Source organism: Strigops habroptila, chromosome 5, assembly GCF_004027225.2.
Source record: "Strigops habroptila isolate Jane chromosome 5, bStrHab1.2.pri, whole genome shotgun sequence".
In the NCBI taxonomy this organism is placed as follows: Eukaryota; Metazoa; Chordata; class Aves; order Psittaciformes; family Psittacidae; genus Strigops; species Strigops habroptila.
Window position 1 is genome coordinate 7,891,307 of NC_044281.2, and position 20,337 is coordinate 7,911,643.

Here is a 20,337-nt window from a genome sequence, read left to right on the forward strand (position 1 = left end):
CTACAGAGCCTGCGCTCAAGACGGTGCCACAAAATGTTGCAAAGGATCTGCTGGCAAGATGCTCACAGCTAGTAAAACATAGTGTCTTCCCTGTAATGTGAGAGAGTACATGGAGTACAGTAATGTCATCCTGACAGTGATCTTGCATGATTACACTGGTAACTCCTAATTCCACTGTACTATAGTTCTTCCCCTTGAGAGTTATTTGATAATGAATCATTACCAGGAATGAAAGCAGCTGTGTTTTGTGTTCAGATTCAAGAGACTTTGCGGTGGTTCTAATCAGGAATATATACAGAGAGGCACCTAAATTATCATAATTTATTGTGACTTAAATTATTTAGTACAGTTTTATGGAAAAGGTTATGTCAGTACTTAATAAAATTAAATCTTCCTTTATGCTGGCTGGTCAATCAGATGGAATGGTAGTTTTTTAATGAGTCAATATGTGAACAGAGAATCACTGAAACCCTTTAATGTAGTTCTTGCTCAAAGGCCAAAGCAAATTCTCCTTCTTTGTGGAACCACTCTCTGTCAAAAACATTTCTCTTGTATGTACATATAAAATGTTTTACTACTATATCTGGCATGGGTAGATAAAGTGAGATTCACTTTTTTTTTTTGTTTACTTATCTTGAAAATCAATAGCATAGTTACATAAATCTCATCTGTAGAATCCTTCCAAAACCTTTCTGAAAATAACACTTTGTAAAAGGAAAAAATTACCTCACTGTAACACTTCATGTCAAAATATCCTGACAAATATTCCTCACAAAGCAGCCAAAGGCAGGGAAAACAAATTGAAAATAGAAAAAAGTTTGCGTGTAACTTGTACAATTTTGAAAAGAATATGTAAGCATGGGTAATTTAAAATTGTGCTTAAATTTTGGAATTTCTAAGCATGTCAAATCTAATCACAATCTTTCTACAGAACAATAGTACATGTAATAAAAACCTCTCCAAAAGAAGGGGATGTGTGTGAGAGTTCAATTTGGAGAGAGAAGACAGAAGTCAGAAGTAGGAAAGATGGGTTATGGAAACTGGGAGAATACGAAATATTTCACCCATCCCTACGCATTGTCCACTTGGGCACCATGGTGACTAAGCAATACTATCTATTCATACTTCTTCATTACATACGCAGCTGAAGTTCTTATCTTCTAATAATACCTAAGATGAATTCTGTGTGCGTATAAATACACATGCAGCACATACGCACCTTCATAACAACACAGAGAGGCCTCAATTGAATGCTCTATACAAATGGAATTGCACAAAATTGGTTTTTTGCCTGGCAAACCTTGTACATTTCTAAACAAATTTTGCAAAAGCCAAACATGAATTTTTATCCAAGCAAGGGAAGTTGTCTGGAACCAATGTTTTATAGGCATCAGCCAAACTGAGGACTATTTTCCTTCTCTGTGATTGCAGTAAAAGAACTGTTCCAAAGCCAGCTGCGGTGTACTAGGCCAGAGTCTTTGGATTAAAAAAATGTGTGCTGTGACCCTAGCAGAGTCATCACGCAGCTGATAAAGAATAACAAGTCATTCCTAGGAACAGCTGCTTCGCTGAGCGAGGGCTCCAACCTCGCCAGTGTAAGTGAGCATTGTTAGGTCCTATTGATTTAAAGAGACCGTATCACAAAAACTGCAACACTTTTGCCTCTGACCAACATTTTACTGTGCAGACCGCCTTGCCAGCAAGCCACTTGTCTCCAAAACTGCCCTCTAAGACCTACTCCCAGCAGAGGCATCAGTTTAGTCCCAGCAGGCTGTTTCACCATTTTTAATTTTATTTTTTTTTTTCCAGGTATGGTGTACTGTGTGTATAAATAGCGAATTTAGACAGGGTGTTTCAAATTTCTTTAGTACTGGTAGCATAATGTTTGCAGAGATGAGCAGTCAGCTGTTCAGGAGTTTCCAGTACATGTCCCCAGTACATGCTAGTATAGTCCAAGCAGAATGAGGCCCTGGCAGTGGCCTCATACAGGCAGTATGGAGATTCAGGCAAGCATGGTCAGTGCCAGGCAGAGGTCTTCCCAGGTATAGAAGTTGTAATCACATAGGACATTTGTCAACTATAGATACGGCCAGTTCCTTTTGTCTGCCTAGTCACGTCTGTTGTTAAGCTATTGCCATCTATGAGTTGGAAACTCCTTTTAGAAGCATAAAAAGGCTAAATACAGGGGCATCTGGCTTAAGAGAATTCTACTTCACCTTGCAAAGTGATTTGTTCTCGTGTGGCCTATCAGGCTTGCATGTATCACAGTGTAAACAGCACAGTAACAGCAGTAGGAAATGTTGAAATAGCTGATCTAGGTTTTGTGTGCTCAGTGGGCTGGTTATTAATTTGTATAACGGTTTTGGAGATTTCCATCCTTCTTTCTAACCATCCCTAAAAACATTCGATATATTTGCAACAGTGACACAAATAACCTAAGGAGAAAGCAATGTGGGAGACTGTCCAGGACCTTAGGGCATGGGAAGGCAGAGGGCGCAATTTAAGCTAGGTACAGGTCACTCTGAGGAATGAGTAGACCATGGCTTGGATTTTACCCAAGGCCAGCCAAAATCTAGTTCTGTATAGATGATCATTTACATTATCTGCATATGCTTGCACAGCATTAATGGCTGAGCACTTCAAGACAAATATGTACATTTAGGACCTTAAAAGGTCTCTAGTCCAACCTTCTTCTCAAAGTAGGTTCAGCTATGAGGTCACACCAAACCACTTCTATGTTCTCACACAACCTGCAAAATGGGAAATGCTAGGTTTTTAGAGGATGTAAGCAAATATTGCCAAGTAATTTGGAAATAAAGGCTTCATAATTTAACATCTTCTAGCAAACTGTTCTTATCAAAGCTACTAGTGCACAATCCACTTTATGAACAGTCAGAAAGATGTTAATTTTCAAACTTTCCAACTCAAATGGCTTGGCTTAGTTCCAGTTTTCTCCAAAACAGTTCCATGACTGCTTGCAAAGCATACAGGGTGTTATGTGGTGTGTTGCGTGTGTGTGAAAATACATCTCCATGGGAAAATCAAGATAAGTTAAAAATACAAGATTAGACTGGAATGGAAATCTCAGTGTCATGGCTGTGATTCTATACTGAGGGATTAAGGTGGTAGAAATAGAGCCCAAGTGCTCTGGGGTTTTAGCATGTGTGGAGCCTCTTTTCTCTAGTGTCAATATTAAGAACTTCTACACTGTTCCTGAAGGTGGCCTATCAGGTATTTTGGCTGTAGATGTTTTAACTACAACAGAAAACATGGCAAAAGAAGAGTCTTGCTTAGATGTTAAGTGGGTATTTCAGAGGTAGGGAATGTCTGTGTTGTTGGTATTCTGTATGGATACAATTCTTGCTAAGCAATACGTATACTTGAAAAAGCTATGTGCTACAGTCAAGTGAACTTCAACTGCAAAAAGATTACAAATTAAATATAACCTGGAGAGAGAGAGAGAGATAGGCTGTAAAAAGGTAAGAGTGGGACACTGGTAATACTCGGAGGGAGTGTAGGGTTCATCTACTGTTTAGAAAGCAAGTAATACACTTTACTGTTATAAATATATTCATAAAGGGTAAACATGCATAATGTATTGTATGAGTCTGTCTTCTAAGCTACATCACCTACCCTCGCCATAAACAGAAGAAATCTGCATGATTCTTCTCAATAAAATATAAAGATTTAAGTTATCAATATTTGTGTATTTGCAACTAATTGTTGCAAACAGAACCAATCAAAGTCCAGCATATTGTTAATATCCCAAGCATTTTTAAGGCCAAAATACAGAAAAAAGAAAATTAAGTGAATCTCTTAAGTAATTTGACCCTCATTAACCGGGGAGACGCATGAGCTTTTATAAGAGAGTGAAGTCTGATCATCCATCAGATGGCAGGCCATTTTGACTTTTTCTGTGTATAAGGATAGGAAAGTTTTTACATTAGTACAGCATTTGGTATTCTATACTGAGCAAATGGCTTCTAAGTTTATCTTGGTCACTTTCTAGTTAATTTTTTATTCCTTTTCCCTCCCCGTGCATTTCTATTGAAAACCTTTCTTCTTGTGATTCTCATCAAGTGTGACCTCATCAGGGTGAAAAAATTCCAAATTTGATCCGTTCCCTTTTTCTAGCTAATCATTCCCCCCGCCTCCCCAAAAGGAAAAAAAAACTAAATAAAAAGCACAAAAAAAAAAAACCAAAACCAAACCCACAAAAAAACCCCTCTCAAAACCAACAATCAAACAAACAAAAAAATAAAAGAAGGTTCTAAGTAAGGCTCAGTCCATCTTAAGTAACTTTGCTTGACCCATTTCTGTCCCTGAATGATCTCTCTGTCTTTTGAAACCTGGGCAAATTTAGAAGAACTAAATGAAGGCATTTTGAAATACCCGGTATTGAAACAGAGAGGTTTCTTGCCTGAAACATATAAAGCTGGAGTTGCAATCAAGCTCTTTCTTCCACCTCCCCCGCCCCCCGCCATTGGTGTTCTGCTCAATGGAAACTCAGTTTGGCAAAGACAAAAAGCTGTGGCTAAGTGACTCATCCACTAATGTTGTTTAAAGAGAACTGGACAGAAAGGGGGAAAAAACCCCCAACATCCAATAAACCCTCTGCTGCTTGATAAGAACCAAAATAAGTCCAGATGGTCCCTGTAAATCTTCCCATACTTGCCTGAAGAACACTGGACAGAAACATCCAGAGCTATGCTATCCAGAGCTATGCTTACATTTTCAGTAGTTCTTGTCTTCTTGGTACAACAGGAACTTTCAGGCACGTGGGAATGCTCTTCTTCAGGTTTCTGCACAGATTAAGATCAATTGGGCCAAGCTGAGCACCACATTGCTCACTGTTGAACTGTTATCAGAAATAACAGTTCAATGACTGAAGACTGATATGAAAAACTGAAAATACAGGAGCAAAAGAACTTCCATTCCAGTGCCATGACTTTGCAGAGATCAGTGCAACACTGAGCTCCAGTTGCAGAGGGTCCTTGCTGAATCCTTTGCCAGATTCCAGGACAGATGGAGTCTCTCGAGTAATGACGAAGAGGCAAATCCCAATAAGAATGTGCAGGCTTAGTGTTTCAGGGGCTTAGTGCTGGTGGGTTTCCACAAGAAAAATGAAATATGTTAGGCCATGTCCTGTCAAATTTCAACACTTTTCTCCCTAGCTTGGAAATGTGAAAGGTTTTCAAACAAAAAGCATTATTTTTATCCTTTGCATCATTTTTGGAATGACAGGACTGTTTTGTCTAAGATTTGTCCTTCTCCTTCCACTGCTTCCATATCAGTATGAGGTAAGAGAGCATGGTCTTGCATAACGTCAATGTAAGGAGCTAGACCTGTACTAAGTTCCAAAAGTGGAACTACGTGATGCATACGTTAGGGCAAACGTGGTAATGATGATGCAATCATTATGGTCTACAGTGTGTGTATATGTGTGAATCTGTGTTCAGAAGAGTGTGTGTATTTCCGCATCAGCATTGTAAATGCATTATGTTTTCCACTTTTTTTATTATTTTTTCAGGAAAGTATCCTTAAGCTAAGGAGTTAAGAAACTGTGCAGTGCTGAATACATAATTCTAATCTATGTAGATTAGGGTTTGAGAGCTGTTGGCTGATGATTAAAACTCTGTCAAACAAGACCCTTCAAGTTTAGCTTGCAGCTCTGTGTAGCCATTGGCTGCTGCGGTGGCCAGGCATCACTCGCCACTTCCTAATCAGTCCATTGAAACTCAGTGCGAAGGCAACACAGGCTGGAATACGTTTTCGAAGAACAATAATGTTAGGAAGCACAACTGTTTTGTGGAAGCCATGTTGTAAACACAAGAGGAAATCGCCTTTGAACTCAAGTCAACAGGTTTGGGCCTGAAGTTCTTGGCTGAAATATTTCTTGCAGATTGCTATGAAGAAGTGATTAGATATGGGCTGGAATGAAGTAAAACCACTGGCAGCTGCTCTTCGAATTCATCCTACTGAGGCTGCAAGCTGAAAACTGATCTTGTAAGACAGTTTTTAGCTCATCAGGAAAAAAAAAGAAAAAAAAAGGAAAAAAAGCCCTACTAGCTAGGGAAGGTGTGGATGTGAGCGCAGCCGCCTAATTTTGCCGAGTAAATTTAAATTCACATCACATTGTGGTGAACTCCGGATTCTAACCTTTGGCCACCCACTTTCTCCTCACTACACACACTAGAAGCTGACCCTTCTTCAGCTTTGCAAGGAGAGTGGGCAGAGCTGTGACCTGGATGACACCATATGAGGGTTTGCAGAGAGCCACTGATGCTCTTCTGCGTTTTGTCCTGATATATCTGAACTCTGGGGTGGGACTAGTGCGGTTAAGCTTGCTTCCCCTTAGCAGAGGCCAGCCTGTAAATGTTCTTTAGTAGTCAGCACAGCAGGCTTCAATTTTGCAAAGGGCAGTACAATAACGGTGTTCCTTGCTGGAATGGTTATTCTGACAGATTTTTCGTGGGATTTAGTCTGACCTTTTGTTTTTAAAATGCAAAGCAAATTCCATATAGACATAGACTGAAATAGGAGAAAAATAGCTCCAGACACCCTTAGAAATTGAAGCATCAGTGTTTCCTTCAACTCACGGTGTGAGGAGCACCACAAAGAGGAATGGGTTTTAAATTGGCCTTTAAACCTCACTTTGGATGTGGATACTTGGAGCTTGCTTTTGTTTTGATTTTTATTGTAACTTGATACAGGAGATGCAAAAGAGGCTTTGCTTAAAAAAAGCTTGCTTGTTCTAGGAGAAAATCTGCAGGAGCAAATATAATTCAGAGATTGTCAACAAAGTGAAATGTACATGTCTGACATTAATCAAGTTCGTGTTATATGCTGCATAAAAACAAAGTTTCTTTAGTATTCACTGCCAGGCTAGCTGTTTTTGTGTGTGATTTGAAAAATTCTACTATGCTTTCTTGATTGCTTCATTAGTTATCACAGCATTGCCATGCTGCTTGGAATGCAGTTTGCCAAAAGAGAGGCAAGAGGAGAAATGGGCTAGACTTTTAAACTTCACAAGCTAAGCCAAAACCCACAATCTGTAAGTTCTTGTTTGGTTGCTTAGAGAATGAAATGGGTGCTATGGAAGTGTTGTGAGCATTCATAATCAATGATTCGATCTCAAGATCAAATAAAAAACTTACGAATTACAAGCTGATTCTTTTAAAATGCAGATTTGGACTGGTTTTGTGATGGTGGAATAGGCATCATAGAAAGTGGCAGAAGGATCATCATTTGAGATATTGTCGAATGAAAAAAGGAAGAAAAAAAAAGCTGTTTAAAATACCACTAAGAATAATCCAGCCATGGATTTGGTTACCTACAGTATTCTATCACTAACAGTCAGTTCCCTGGTCAAGAGAAAGTGATTTTTGCATCCACTGGCCCCTTGTAATGTAGTCCAAAAAGGAAGAAGAAAGGCATTCTTTACGTAACTCAAATGCTAAGAACCAACACAAAGTCATCAAAGTTAGTGTGGATAGCAAATGCCACAAGCAGCAAAATCTTCTCTTGCTTAACATTCTTTCTCAAGAGTTTTGTTGCAACATGTTATAAATGGTAGGAGCAATATTTATGGGATACAGGCCACATTAGGTTAAGAAATATAAATTAAAAACCGTGAGTGACTTAGACTGAGTCACTCTGATTTTATACAGAAGTAGAAATGGAACATGCACAGGGTCTGTTCACATTGAGGATAGATGGTCTGTTTCCAGCTGACAGTCAGCATACAGCTGAACTCTCACAGCCCCTTCACATGTAAAAGGCAAGCTTTTTAAAGCTAGGTCAGTCTGACTGCTGGCTGCTGTGCTTTTGATCTCATCCCTATTTCCAAGAAATCCCTCCTCTGAGATTTCTCACAAGCTAGTTGGATCTTGTACTATGTCAATAAAGACTAGCACCTTGTCAGCAAAGATCCAGAGATTTGAGAGGCAGCAGGACCATAAAGCCACGAGCAAGACAGCAGTCAGAAAACACCGGATATACGTGACTGTGGACTCATGTCTTCTGCGTGTATCTGTGTCACTCAGTGAAAATCTTTGATCCTGTCTCAGAATTCATCAGATGTGATTAAAATAAACCAAAAACTTTTAACTTTCCCAAAGAACTTTAAAATGAGCTAATGTCATTGTCCTGTTATTAAGACTTTGTATTATGCAAGAGATTGCGAAGCATCACAACCTCTCTACAAGTGTAGACTACAGGCAGTGCGATGACAGTACAGTACAGACAAACAAATACAGAGGGAGGAGAGAGTGGATGTAAAACTCAGTAAATAATGCTAGAATGACAATTTGTAGAAACCTCTTGTACAGGTTCATCAAAAGATAGGATGCTAGAGGGGAGGAATGGGCCAGGTTTTCAAAATTTACCACTATCTGAGTTTGTAAAAAATGGTCAAAAAACGTACAGCAACATGTATTTTCTAAAGGATGATCAAACTGACATAGTTTCTACAAAAATGGAAGTTATGATACATTGACTTGAAGGAAAGTCTAATAGGAGTTTAGGAGAAAATAATAATTTCAAAGCAAACATACACGGATCTTCCAAAACAAAATAAATAAAATTATTAATGACTGCTGGTGAAGGTATTGTGTAAAAATGAGCCATAAATTCCATTTATTTGGCACCCAAGAAAGGACAAATAATGCAAATGTGATGGGTATGTGACATCTGTGCAAAGAACCAGAGCATAACTGAAAACAGCTTAGGAGAGTTTATCTTGCACCTAGCAGTGGCTGTAAGCAAGCAGCAACTCATTTATTCCAACTAAGCATAAAACATTGGTGCTGATGATGATTACAGTCACCTTTTCAGAACTATCTTAACTTAGCCACATATTAGTCACCACTCTGGCTCATTTCTGCCTAAGCCAAAAGCAGCTGGAGTAGTTTTGTGAAGAGCAATTTGTGATGAGTAGTTTTGTGATGACCATTAGCAATTTTGAAAATTTCCGAAGGATTGGTTTTACCCATGCATATGCATTAGTATGGTTTAAATTACCACTCTATTTAAGTGCAGTGCAAGCATGAACCAAAGAAGATGAGATGTTTAAAACCTCTGTCTCCAATTTATTTGTTGTGGTACGTGTCTTTAGAATTCAGGGCTTCATCCCTCAGATAGCTGTGTCTTTTTATCTGCAGGCATTTAGATATACAGCAATCTCCTCATACTCACAGTTGGAAATAGCTATGAAAAAAACCTAGTAAAACAAAACTAGTAAATTAAAATTCTAGTAACAATGACAGAGCATAATTTTTTTTTGTCAGAAACTACAATATAACAATGTAGAATCTAATGGTTTTGAATGGAATGAGAAGGCCAAAACAGCCACATGTATCCAAACAAAGCAAAGCAAAGTACTTGAGTAAAACTGGAGACTGATCCTAGTTTCTTTAACCACAAAAGCTTATGAGTGATGCTTAGAAACTAAGTAGAGAAGAAAAATTAAATCCCAGTTGCCTACTGGGCAGCATGAATTATATAAATATCTACAAGTTCAAGAAACAACCATCACTGCATACATACAGATCCAGAGCACGAAAGATCTAATAGGCAGTTGTTTGTTTTTATCCTACCTGGTAGGATTTCCACTGCTCTTAGTAATCATGTATAAGGTGGTACAATGATATGCTTCTCCAGCACACAAATTGGAATTTGGGGAATTAAAACCATCTCTGCAGGTGTTGGTATGCCAGTGTTAAACATTTAAACACAACTTGTCCAGACTTCTTTATTATTATTATTTTACTCTGTGTTAATTTATTTCTCTCTATTATAGAAAACAAGCTGTGTTTATTTTTAAAAAGCTATAAAAATAGTTAAGTCCTAAAAGAGGCAGAGCAAAACAAGGCTAAATGGAAATTCTTGGTTAATGCAATCATGCATTCTAGTTCTTATTTTGCTCTAGGGGCTGTTCCACAACCTGTTGTAGGGAGCGTGAGCATTCCTATTAATTCATGTTAATCATGAAAATCTACTTCACTTGAAAGGTTTCTCTGAAAAAGAAAAAGTAATGCCATGAACAGTGGTTTTATTTTACAAATATAAAATTAGAAATATTTGGAATTATTTTGAGAGCATAGTTATATAGAATGCTTATGTCTAAATACGAACAGTTTTGTATGCCATAATATGGTCTTAAAATGTGAAATGTACCTGTATTTTCTAAAAGAGAAAGCCAAGGAGGAGGGGATATGTGAGGGGAAGGGATAAAAATGCCAGATGAGAATGAGGCATACAATTTAGCAATGGCTCATGCTGATAAGGAAATGCTGCTGCACCAGACATGCAGAAGAGTTTTCTATGAAGAGTGTTTTGAGAGATTCAGGAGAGTGTGAATATTAAACAATAGGAAAAAAGGGAAGAAGCATCTTGGATTTAGTATCCCTAAGAATCACAAAGGGAGGAAGAGGAATGGAGGCTGAGCCTTTCCAATCACTATGTGATGCATACTGACAGCCTCTCAGGATGCCGTGATAAAAGCATAGACTTGGGTGACTCACCACTAGAAATCTTTCTTTCTGGTGTGCTTCTATATTCCCTGCTTCTCCAGACTCTTTCCTTACAACTCCATTTTAGCCTAAACAGTGTGGCAAAAAATGTAGAGCCTAGGTTAGAACATCAGGAGAGAGACAATTTATAGCATTGTAGTGCTATAATTAATGAGAAAAACCCTTAATTTGGTGGGAGACAATGAACAAAACAAAAATTACCCAATCACAGAAAATAAAGGCCACAACATCTGGACAGAAAGAAACATGACACTCTATAGAAAAGCATAAAACCAAACATGTTACGTTTTATTCTATCTGGTTTTGTTGAAAGAAAAACTAAGTAGCACTCAGATTCTTATTGCTAAGAGCTTTTGAGCTTCAAAATGACTGTGGCTAACCATTATGCCATTGCAGCGAGTCACCCTCTCCCCTTAATATACTCATCTATAACTTTCAGATTACTTAGATTTCTTTCTGTATGAAAACCCCTCAGAAATTTAATGGTTATTTTTTGCTTTAAAAAATAGTAATGTTTTGAAATACAGTCTGCAAGAAAGTCAAGTCCTCAGTGCACTGAGCATCTTTAGGAATATATGTCAGTCCATACATTTCTGTAACTTTCAACAGTTCTAAGCGGCAGGGTACCTGTGGGTCTGATTCAGATCTGGAACGCAGGGTGGTTTACCTTTGAGGTCTACAGTTCCGCTAGAGGATATTCTGCAGTGAATATTACACCCTTTCCATTCTCCATTATCATATTACCTGCCTGCTATGTGAGTCCTTGGCCCAAATATTCCTATGTCAAAACTGATGGTACAACTTCTTCTGGGTCAGGAATCTGCTTTAAAGATGTAGGTCTATAATTCAGATAGCCTCCATAGGTTCCTTTGGATGGTTAACTCCAAAAGCAAATTATTTCAGTTCAGTGTGTGTTGCACTGTTGAATACAAAGGTAGATATGCACCGATGTGCTCTGCAAATAATTAATTTTTATTTCTTTTCATCTTTTCCTTTGGTATGTAAATATCACCTTATTTCATGCAGGTGAGTTTGAAAAAGTTTGCTTTTTCAAATTTCATGGTGTCCGTATACAGAATTTATTCACTCTTCTCCAGGAAGTTTGTGTAAGAGAATATTGAAACCACATCTTTCTCTGTTATGGAATGAGAAGTCTGAGGAAATTAGAGTTTTTGCATAGAACTGGGGGAAAAAATCACATCACAGAGCCTAACATCTTTAGTGCAAGAGACAGGACTGAGCCCTCTCTGGAGTGCCCACTGAAGGCTGTGGAGTGGATAGAATGAAGTTGAAACAAACATATGTTTTGTTCTTATTGTAATAAAAGAGAAACAGTTGAAAGAAAGAGACCTAGGAGTTTTAGTGGGTTGTTTAATGTTACGTTATCATAGAGAATTGTCTGATGTATTTGCAAAAATAAAAATATTTTTACATTTTCTAGTGTTAAATAAATTCTAGAAACACAAGTAAAAGATGATTACATATAAAGTACTAGAAGCAGGCTCTTAGTGAATGAATTGCTTTCCTTGACGTAGCAACAGGCAATGCTTGAAGTGGAAGTTAGGAGCACCCACTGCTATGTTGTTTAGCTATACATGCATGATATGCAGAGCCACTAATGGCATTTTGCCATAGACAATTTCCAACATCCTAAATTTATATTTTTGATTTGCTTCCCAAAATATTCTACTTCAAATTTCAATTAAAATGCGTACTAAAGAATCATAAACCTTTTACAGATTTCAATTTGATGGTCTCAGAAGTAAATTACAGATATCAAAATATTTATAGTACAGCACAAAAAGAAGCAAGGTTTGGAAAGAATTATATACAGTTGTATATAAACAAATCTTTGGCAATGACAGATTGGGAGGAAAGATAAATTTTATGGTTTGTTATTCTGTAGCTGCTCTGTGAGAATGCTGTATGCTTTTCTTGGAAGTGTGTGATATCAGCTACTATGGGAGATGAAAGTCAGAATAATCGGAGTTCTGATCCAGTATAGCAGTTTCATTGACTGAATGAAACGTTCTCTCCTATTTTTTCGCATCATGGATGTAGTGTTTAGCTGTGACCCTTGGCAAAATGTACATTTTCTGCAAGAGTACAATAAGAGTGCAATATACCTTCATGAATGGAACATAAAGATTACATTACTCAAAAAGCTAGATGGTTACCGCTAAACCCAAATTATTTAGGTGAATGGAAATGGAGAAATCTTCAGTTTGTTTAATTTTTGTAATTAATAAACCTCCAAAGAGCTTCCTGAACATGCACATTTCTGGACTGATAGAAGATCCTGTATGGTTGGTGACTAATCCATAGACTAATTCATTGCATAATGAGAAGTAAACACAATCTAAGTTTGGAACTTCTTCTGCCATTGCAATTTCATGTTTGCAGAAGTTTCCTGAGAAAAGAAAAGCAGTCCTGAGATAGAGGAAGAAAAAATCCTTTCTACTAGGCCATGGAAGATTAAATACTAAAAGGTAACAGCATACTTAACATTTGCCTGCCAAGTCATAAGACTGGGTTATAGGCTTACCGTACAAAATACGTGCCAGGAAAGACAGAAGAGTAATATCATGTTAAATCTTTTTTTCTGAAAATTACTTTGAGTGTTCACAGGTTACATCTTAGTCTGTAAAATATATAACTCTTAAATATTCCTTCTAATGCTTTCAAAGGATGGCACATTTTGTGCAAAGTCTTTGTGGCTGATTTAGGCGGGTCTTCCCAGTTATGGCCCTTCTTCATTAGCTTCTCATTTTTAGAAAGTTTAAATTAAGGTCCAAGTGGAAAAGGGATGGATAGTCTCTTTGAGCTCCTCAGGGACTTATGGGGTTTTGCTAGTCAGGATTTGTTTTACATATAATTGAGCACACTATATGTGAATAAATTGTATGAATTACACTGTCTGCAGTTTGGACAGATCCAGCGTTGAGCATTATTCAAATAAACCATTGTTATATAAAAATCCTTTTTCTTGAAGAATATAGTTTCATTTTCTTAGTTAAGGCAAAATGTAGGGACTTCATACAGTCAGTTTTAGCATCTTATGGGTAACTGCATCTATTTAGATAACCAGCACTGTTAAAGTAAGCAAAACAATAGGATCGTAATAAGGTAGGGTAGATTGCCTCTGAAACTGCAAATTGTTAGAACTCTCAAATTATTTTTTTTTTTAGTTTTTTTTTTTTTTTACAGAAGTATTAAATAAATTCGTTAATTGGCCTCTTTTATTGTGGAGCTTGGGGAATTTTAGTTGTGGGTTTGGTTATTTTTTCCATTATCATGCATTTATGAGTTGGGTTTCAGTTGGGGGTTCAGCATATTGTTCACTGATCCATAGTTCTGATACCATACGGATTTGTAACGCAGGTTCTTCACGACATCTGAGTTACTGTCTCTCCTAAATAGTGTGTGGTATTACCATTATCTTACACACTTTCCACATCCCTGCTGATAGTATCAGCCATTGGAGTCCTTCCTGAGAATAATACTCGGCCTTCACATTTGTGGCCAGTGCTATGCTTGAGATCATCCACAGCATCTTTAGCCTCCAGGTGTAGTGAATACTAGGTTAAATCCTATCTTTCCCTCACTTGGAACAGCTGAAGGAATGTCTGTTGCATTGTACACATTGCTCACACTTGTACGCAGTTGAAGGTGATAACCTGTGGCAGGTTTTCACTTTTCAGGACCATTTTGAAACATTACTAAAATTTCTTAGCCTGCAGCTACTGTCCTTGGCATGAGATTCAAAATGTATCTTTATGCCCCTTTGTTTAAAGGAAAGGTCTTTGATACTTACGTGGAACTGCTTGATCTCAAGGTTGCATTTCCTAATAGGTGTCTACCAGATCATGGGAAAAGGCCAGTATAACTTGAAGTATAGCTGCTATACTATACCTACTGCGTCTGAGATGCCTGGATACTGTAGAAAATTGACACTGCCTAGCTGAAATCCCCTTTTTTTCATGCTTCAGGCCAGTACAGTATGGTAGTTATGGAGCTCCTCTTGCAACCTGCTCTGGCCTGTTCTGGACCTCCATCCCCTCCTGAAATTGCATGAACATGTATTGCATGAAATAGAATGAAAATTGCATTTCGTCTTGAGCCACAGGGAAGTTTGCCATGGTACTGTGCCCATTTCACAGACAGCTTTGTGCATTGTGGGAGTCCTGACTCTGCTGAGGGGTGGGAAAATGCTTCTGGGGCAGCTTAGAACCAGGCCTGCCACCTTCAACGGTGGGATGAGGTGGAAGGCAAGCAACTGCAGTGTGCTTTTGGGAGGTGCAGCAAAGCAGCTCACCTCCAAATTCCCTGCTGGAAATAGTGTCTTTCATACCAGATAGGCTTTCAGATAGTCTTAGCTGTCTATGGTGGTTGCTGTTTTACAGATGATGTGCAGTTTCTTGAGCCTTGAGGTTCTGGGAGTTTTAGATAATATCCATAGAAGCAGGCTCTTTCTGTGCCTTCTGGAACAGCTGTGGCTCACACCGCACATCGCTCCCCATTGTGAACATTTTAATGTTGATATTGGGTTCTGCAGTTTGCCTTCTCAGAACTGTTCTTGAAGCATCATTTTCAAAATTCTATTCCTTTTATGTCTTTCATTCTCGTAATGTTCTCTGATAATGTTGTCTTGTAATGTTCTCTGACACAAGCGGAAGCACAGAAACCTTAGAAAACCCCTGACAGTTAAGATCAATCTGTATTATTCAATGTTACATACTGATGTCATGTTAGGCACAAATCCTCATTAATTCGTTCAGATTTTCTAACTTTACCTGAGGTCTTTTTTAACTTCAAGTACACTTTGATTGAACACAGACTGAATCAAAACCAAATAATAACGGGGGTAGGGGTAGTGTTTACTTTGACTTTAATAGAGCTGAAGCCCCAGTTTTATTCAAAGCCAAACTAAAAATTATCTCAAACTATATGATATCAACACATTATGCTGTAGAAGTAATAAGAGGTACTAAAAACATTTGCAAACCTCTCCCCTGTGTTCTACTGGATATAGGGAATTTTACTTATTAGGCAAAGATTGATTTAGCTTTCATACTTATTTCACTGCTAATTCTGTTCTTGGTTTTTTTATCCATTGTTATTCTAAGCCAATTCTAGGCAAAAGAAGCAAAACCAAAATAGTTCCCCACCCAGGGTATTCTATGTTCTTGAGGCAAAAGAAGGGAAATAGCCTTGCTGTTTGCACAGTGAGAGTAAAGGCTGTGCGGGGTAACACACCTAAATCTTCAACATCGAATATGCCACAATGGTGTTAGACATATACATAAACAGCCTTATTAGTATCTTTAAATGAAGTACAGTTAGGTTAGGCATGCTGAGAAAGCCATCTCTGTAACCCCTTGAACCCCTTAAAAACATGAGTAATTTTCAATTCTTTTCCATAAAACATACTGTGGACATGGTATCCTGTTCATCTAAATGTGCAGCTTGACTCATCGAAAGAAAGTAATGTAAATGAAATCTGAATTACAGCTGTGTCCTGTTATAATGAATAACGTCTGCTTACTAAGACACTGAGTCAAGGACCTAGTTCTCTGTGGAAGGAAAATATTTGTGTGTTGCACTGGAAAAGCTGACAGGCATACATCTGTGTGCTGTGCTTCACATGCTGAACACTAGAAATAATGCAAATTGTTGATTTGGCTAGGAGTAGTAAAAACATGGTTTGAGAATCACACCACTTTGCGTGACTACATCTGAGAAGCAAATGCAAAGTCTGGAGTGTCTTTTTTTTTTTTTTTGGGTAAAGTCTGTTTAGTTTGTCTTTCATATTTTGTATTAGTTGTGGTATTAGCTTCAGTCTGGAATGTCTTCAGCAAAGTTCAACAAGTAAATCAACACTTACTTTTATTCAAGATAGATAACTGATTAGCAAAACAGGATATAAAATAGGGTGTCTTATTATGGTCTGAATTTTTCGTGTATGTGCATGCAGCTTTAAATAAACACTTAAGCTTCCTGAACAAGCAACTCTTGTTACAGTCTGAGAGCTTTGTATGATTTATATGAGGGCTGTTCTAAGTGAAACTTGTCTGTTTTTCAATTTCACTGCAAGGTCAGCTCTGGATATGAGCAAACCTCAAGCATGACACTGGCCTTCCCTCTGTTCATGTGTTCCAGTTGCGTAACCTATTTGGAGTATGTGCAAGAGTTCTTTCAGAGTCATATGATAACAGCACATCAAAACTCATAAAAAGTCATCTAGTAAATGTAGACCATTTAATCTCGTTCATTTGTGTATTATATATGCTCCTGTAGATGATACTAGTTTCAAAATTGCAAGCGCAGTTTAGAAGACATTTGAAGAAATGTAGAAATGTTGAAAACCTGTAACAGACAGTGATGCATTGAATTTTCCAGTGCTCAGAGTAAAAAAATGAGTTCTGTATGAAATAGGAAGGAAATATCTATTCATTAAGAACTGTTGCACAGTACTGCTGGCAGGAGGAAGATGAAAGACTTTGGGATACTGAATCTTGCAGGCTGGAAGGCTCAGAGGAGGCCAAACTTCTAGCAAATCAGCAAAATAAAAACAGTGCCAAAAATTCAAATTGATGCTGCTTCTTCCGATGCTATACTTGCCTCAAGCATTGCTTGAGAGACCTTGCTGATGGCTCAGGATCATGTGCATCAGGATGTACATCTCAACTAAAGTTTAGCACCCTAAGAAAGACCTAGGTAAACTGAGCCTTCTAAGACCAGAACTCTATTAAGAAAGAAAAAAGAGTAAAAGCTGCTGCCAGCTATCACCTAGGCATCTTCTTATTTGGCTCTACAATTCCTTATGTACCTAGGACATTGCTTTCATGCATGCCCAGAACTGCTTTTATCTGGGTAACCCAGAACCTGTTTTCTACTCAGACTTGATTTTGATCCAAGAATTAGACAGCTGAACAACTAAACATAGGACAGCACCGGAGCAGTACGTGCTCCAGGAGCATATATAACACATTCTTCGGAAGTTGAGAACTCTCCAGTTGTAATAGTGTGGTAATTGAAACAAGACCTATCGCTGTATGGAACGTGTGTGCAGAAGTACATGTACATGCTGCAGGGGACCGCTTTTGGCTTCTGTTCATACAGTTTTATTTTTGAAAGCTCTAAAGAAAGCTCTGCTATAGATGCTAGGTAGGCCATTGCAGATGTGATTTCCACTTCCTTATCAGCCTGAAAGTACTTAGGTTTAGATTTTCTTGAGGAGAAACTTTCACCATTGGTTTCCTTGGTCCTTTTCAGTGCTTTCATCATTACTGCTGTATACTAAAGGTTCTTGGTTTATTCCTGATGCAGTCTGCACAACTTTGCCACTTGTGCAAGCAGGAGGACACCTTTGCTGAGAGACTAATGTCCATTTTTACATCACAATTTTCATTTGTAGTCCTTTCTGCATAAAACATTTGAAAATGTAATGTGCTATATATATATAACATTTATAGAAACATTAAGTCACTGCAATGACATCTTAAGTTATATAAATCATTATTTAAAATAAAAATAGTAAAATTGTTATGGTTCACCTGTGGGACATTTAAAATGGTGATAGCCCAAATAAGCCTTAATAAAGACATAGAGCTTTGTGACTTAATTTGGTTTTGAGAAAATTTATTTGCTTTAAAGAATTATTGATGCAGTCCCTATATATGGGCAAGCATCCTTTTGGTAAACAATATTGTCATCCAAACTCAATTTTTATACTCTGTTTGCTACAGTTCTCAAGCTCTTAGATGGATTTTGTTTGCACACTATGCCTTTAGACCAATTTTGACCTCAGGGGTGTCAGTGGGTGCTAATGAAGTCTTTTGAGTGGCTGAAGTAAAATTTATGTCAAAACAAGACTCAAAGTATCTAGGACCTGGTTTCCTGCTGCAGATACAAAGAGTTTCACCAAGAGTTTTTCTTAACTAGCAGTGAGAGAAGTGACTGCCTAGTTCCTTTGTAACTTTTTATGTTACTTCATCTGAGTTACAGCATCAACTCATTTCCCTCAAGCAATGCATGTTCTGTTTCTGCCTTTTTTTTATGGTTTTACCTGATTTTTTTTTTTTCCCTTGAAGTCTATGTTAGGTAAATCAACTCATGAGAAAAAAAACACCACTTCTTTTTGTGCATTAGCTTGGGAAAGATCTCTTCAGGGGCAGAAAATAAAATTCCAGTATTTATTCCTGGAACTAGTAATACTTTAAATCTATTTAGGTTGTTTGTTTATTTATTCCCCTTGAAATGAGGCATCTCTGTTGTAAGTATATCTTTCAAAGCTGCCATATGTAGGAGGCAAAGATTTCTTCTCACAATCTGCAAACTTTTAGTGAATCAGAATAAATAAATATTTCATAGCTTTCTACTTGGAACAAAAGTTAATTTTACTAAATTTTAGGTGTACTTCAATATTAAATAGGGGTTTATAATTTCAGACATAAAACAGGCATAACTACCACTTAATTTAGGACACTGCCTAAGTGTAGTTGGTTTCCCTCCTCTGCATTTTTCTTAGTTTTTTTTCCTTTTCATCTTGTCTATTTACAATATGGTGATTACAGTTAAAATGTTTGTCTTGGTAATTTTGTTAAATGTTTTTTATTTTTGGCATATATAATGGTGTATTTGGGCTCTGTGATCAAGCTTCTCTCTTATTTTTGCTTCTCAGATGTACCATACAAGTCATTCCTTCTAGCACTTGAACAGATGCACACGTCTGTTCTATTTTACCCCATCTTTTCTTCAGAAGTACTTGAGAAAGGAATAAAAGGACTTGGATTCACACCCTTTCATACTTCAGTCTTACTTAGGTGGCCAAATTGAACTGGAACCAACTTTATGTCCCAAATAGTCAGAGCTTATATCCACTGAAACCCAATATACAATTTTCCCTGAGAGTTTATTGGAGTTTTTTTTAATGCACACTAACAACTGTACTTTCTTACAGTAACCAGTCTCCCTCGGTATTACAATGACACTTTTAAATGAGGCTTCTTGATTTATATTGGCTCTAGGCAGGCTCTGTGAAATTCCTCTGAAGCAAGATGGAAGACGAGCAAAGACAAAGCAACAATCTCAAAATATTTGAATGAAAATAGACATCTGGGAAGAAAAAATATTAGTCTGAGGTTCCATCACGTTAAATACGTTATTTTCTCTGAGAATATGCCAGACAAATATCATACATTTCTCTTAAGATTTCATATTACTCTGCTCTCAGTTACTACCATCCCCAGCCCCTCCCATCAGAAGTAAACATAAGGGGAAACCAGGCTGAAGCTACAGCTGCTGCTTTGGTATGCTGCCTCATGACAACGTAATTCTGTCAGATCTGATGTTCTGAGCAGTTTTGCACTTTCACACTAATGGCAATGGAGGGGGAACAGACACTAATTTCAGCTTTCACAATGCTTCATGCTCAGTACCAATTTAATTTGCATTAGCCTTTTTACTGCAAAGGAGAAGAGATCAGCCCCTCGTTTTCATCTTTGTATGGGCTGTCGTATTGTCAGCTGAAAGTCATGGTTCTCCTCTGCTTCACCATGAGCTGAATCACAGAGCTTAACATTCTCAAATTTGTATGGGAAGGAACTGAAATATAACACAGGTGTGAATCCTGTGGCTTAAGTCCACCTCTGCATGTGATTTCTCAGTCACTGCATCTTTTATTGCTTTTTTGCTATTAAAAGTGACCATGGCAAAGATACAGGAAAGCTCTTACATCAGCCAAGTATAACCATCAGTTCTATTTTGTTTTTAAAATCTTTAACAGTTATCATGATTGGAGAAT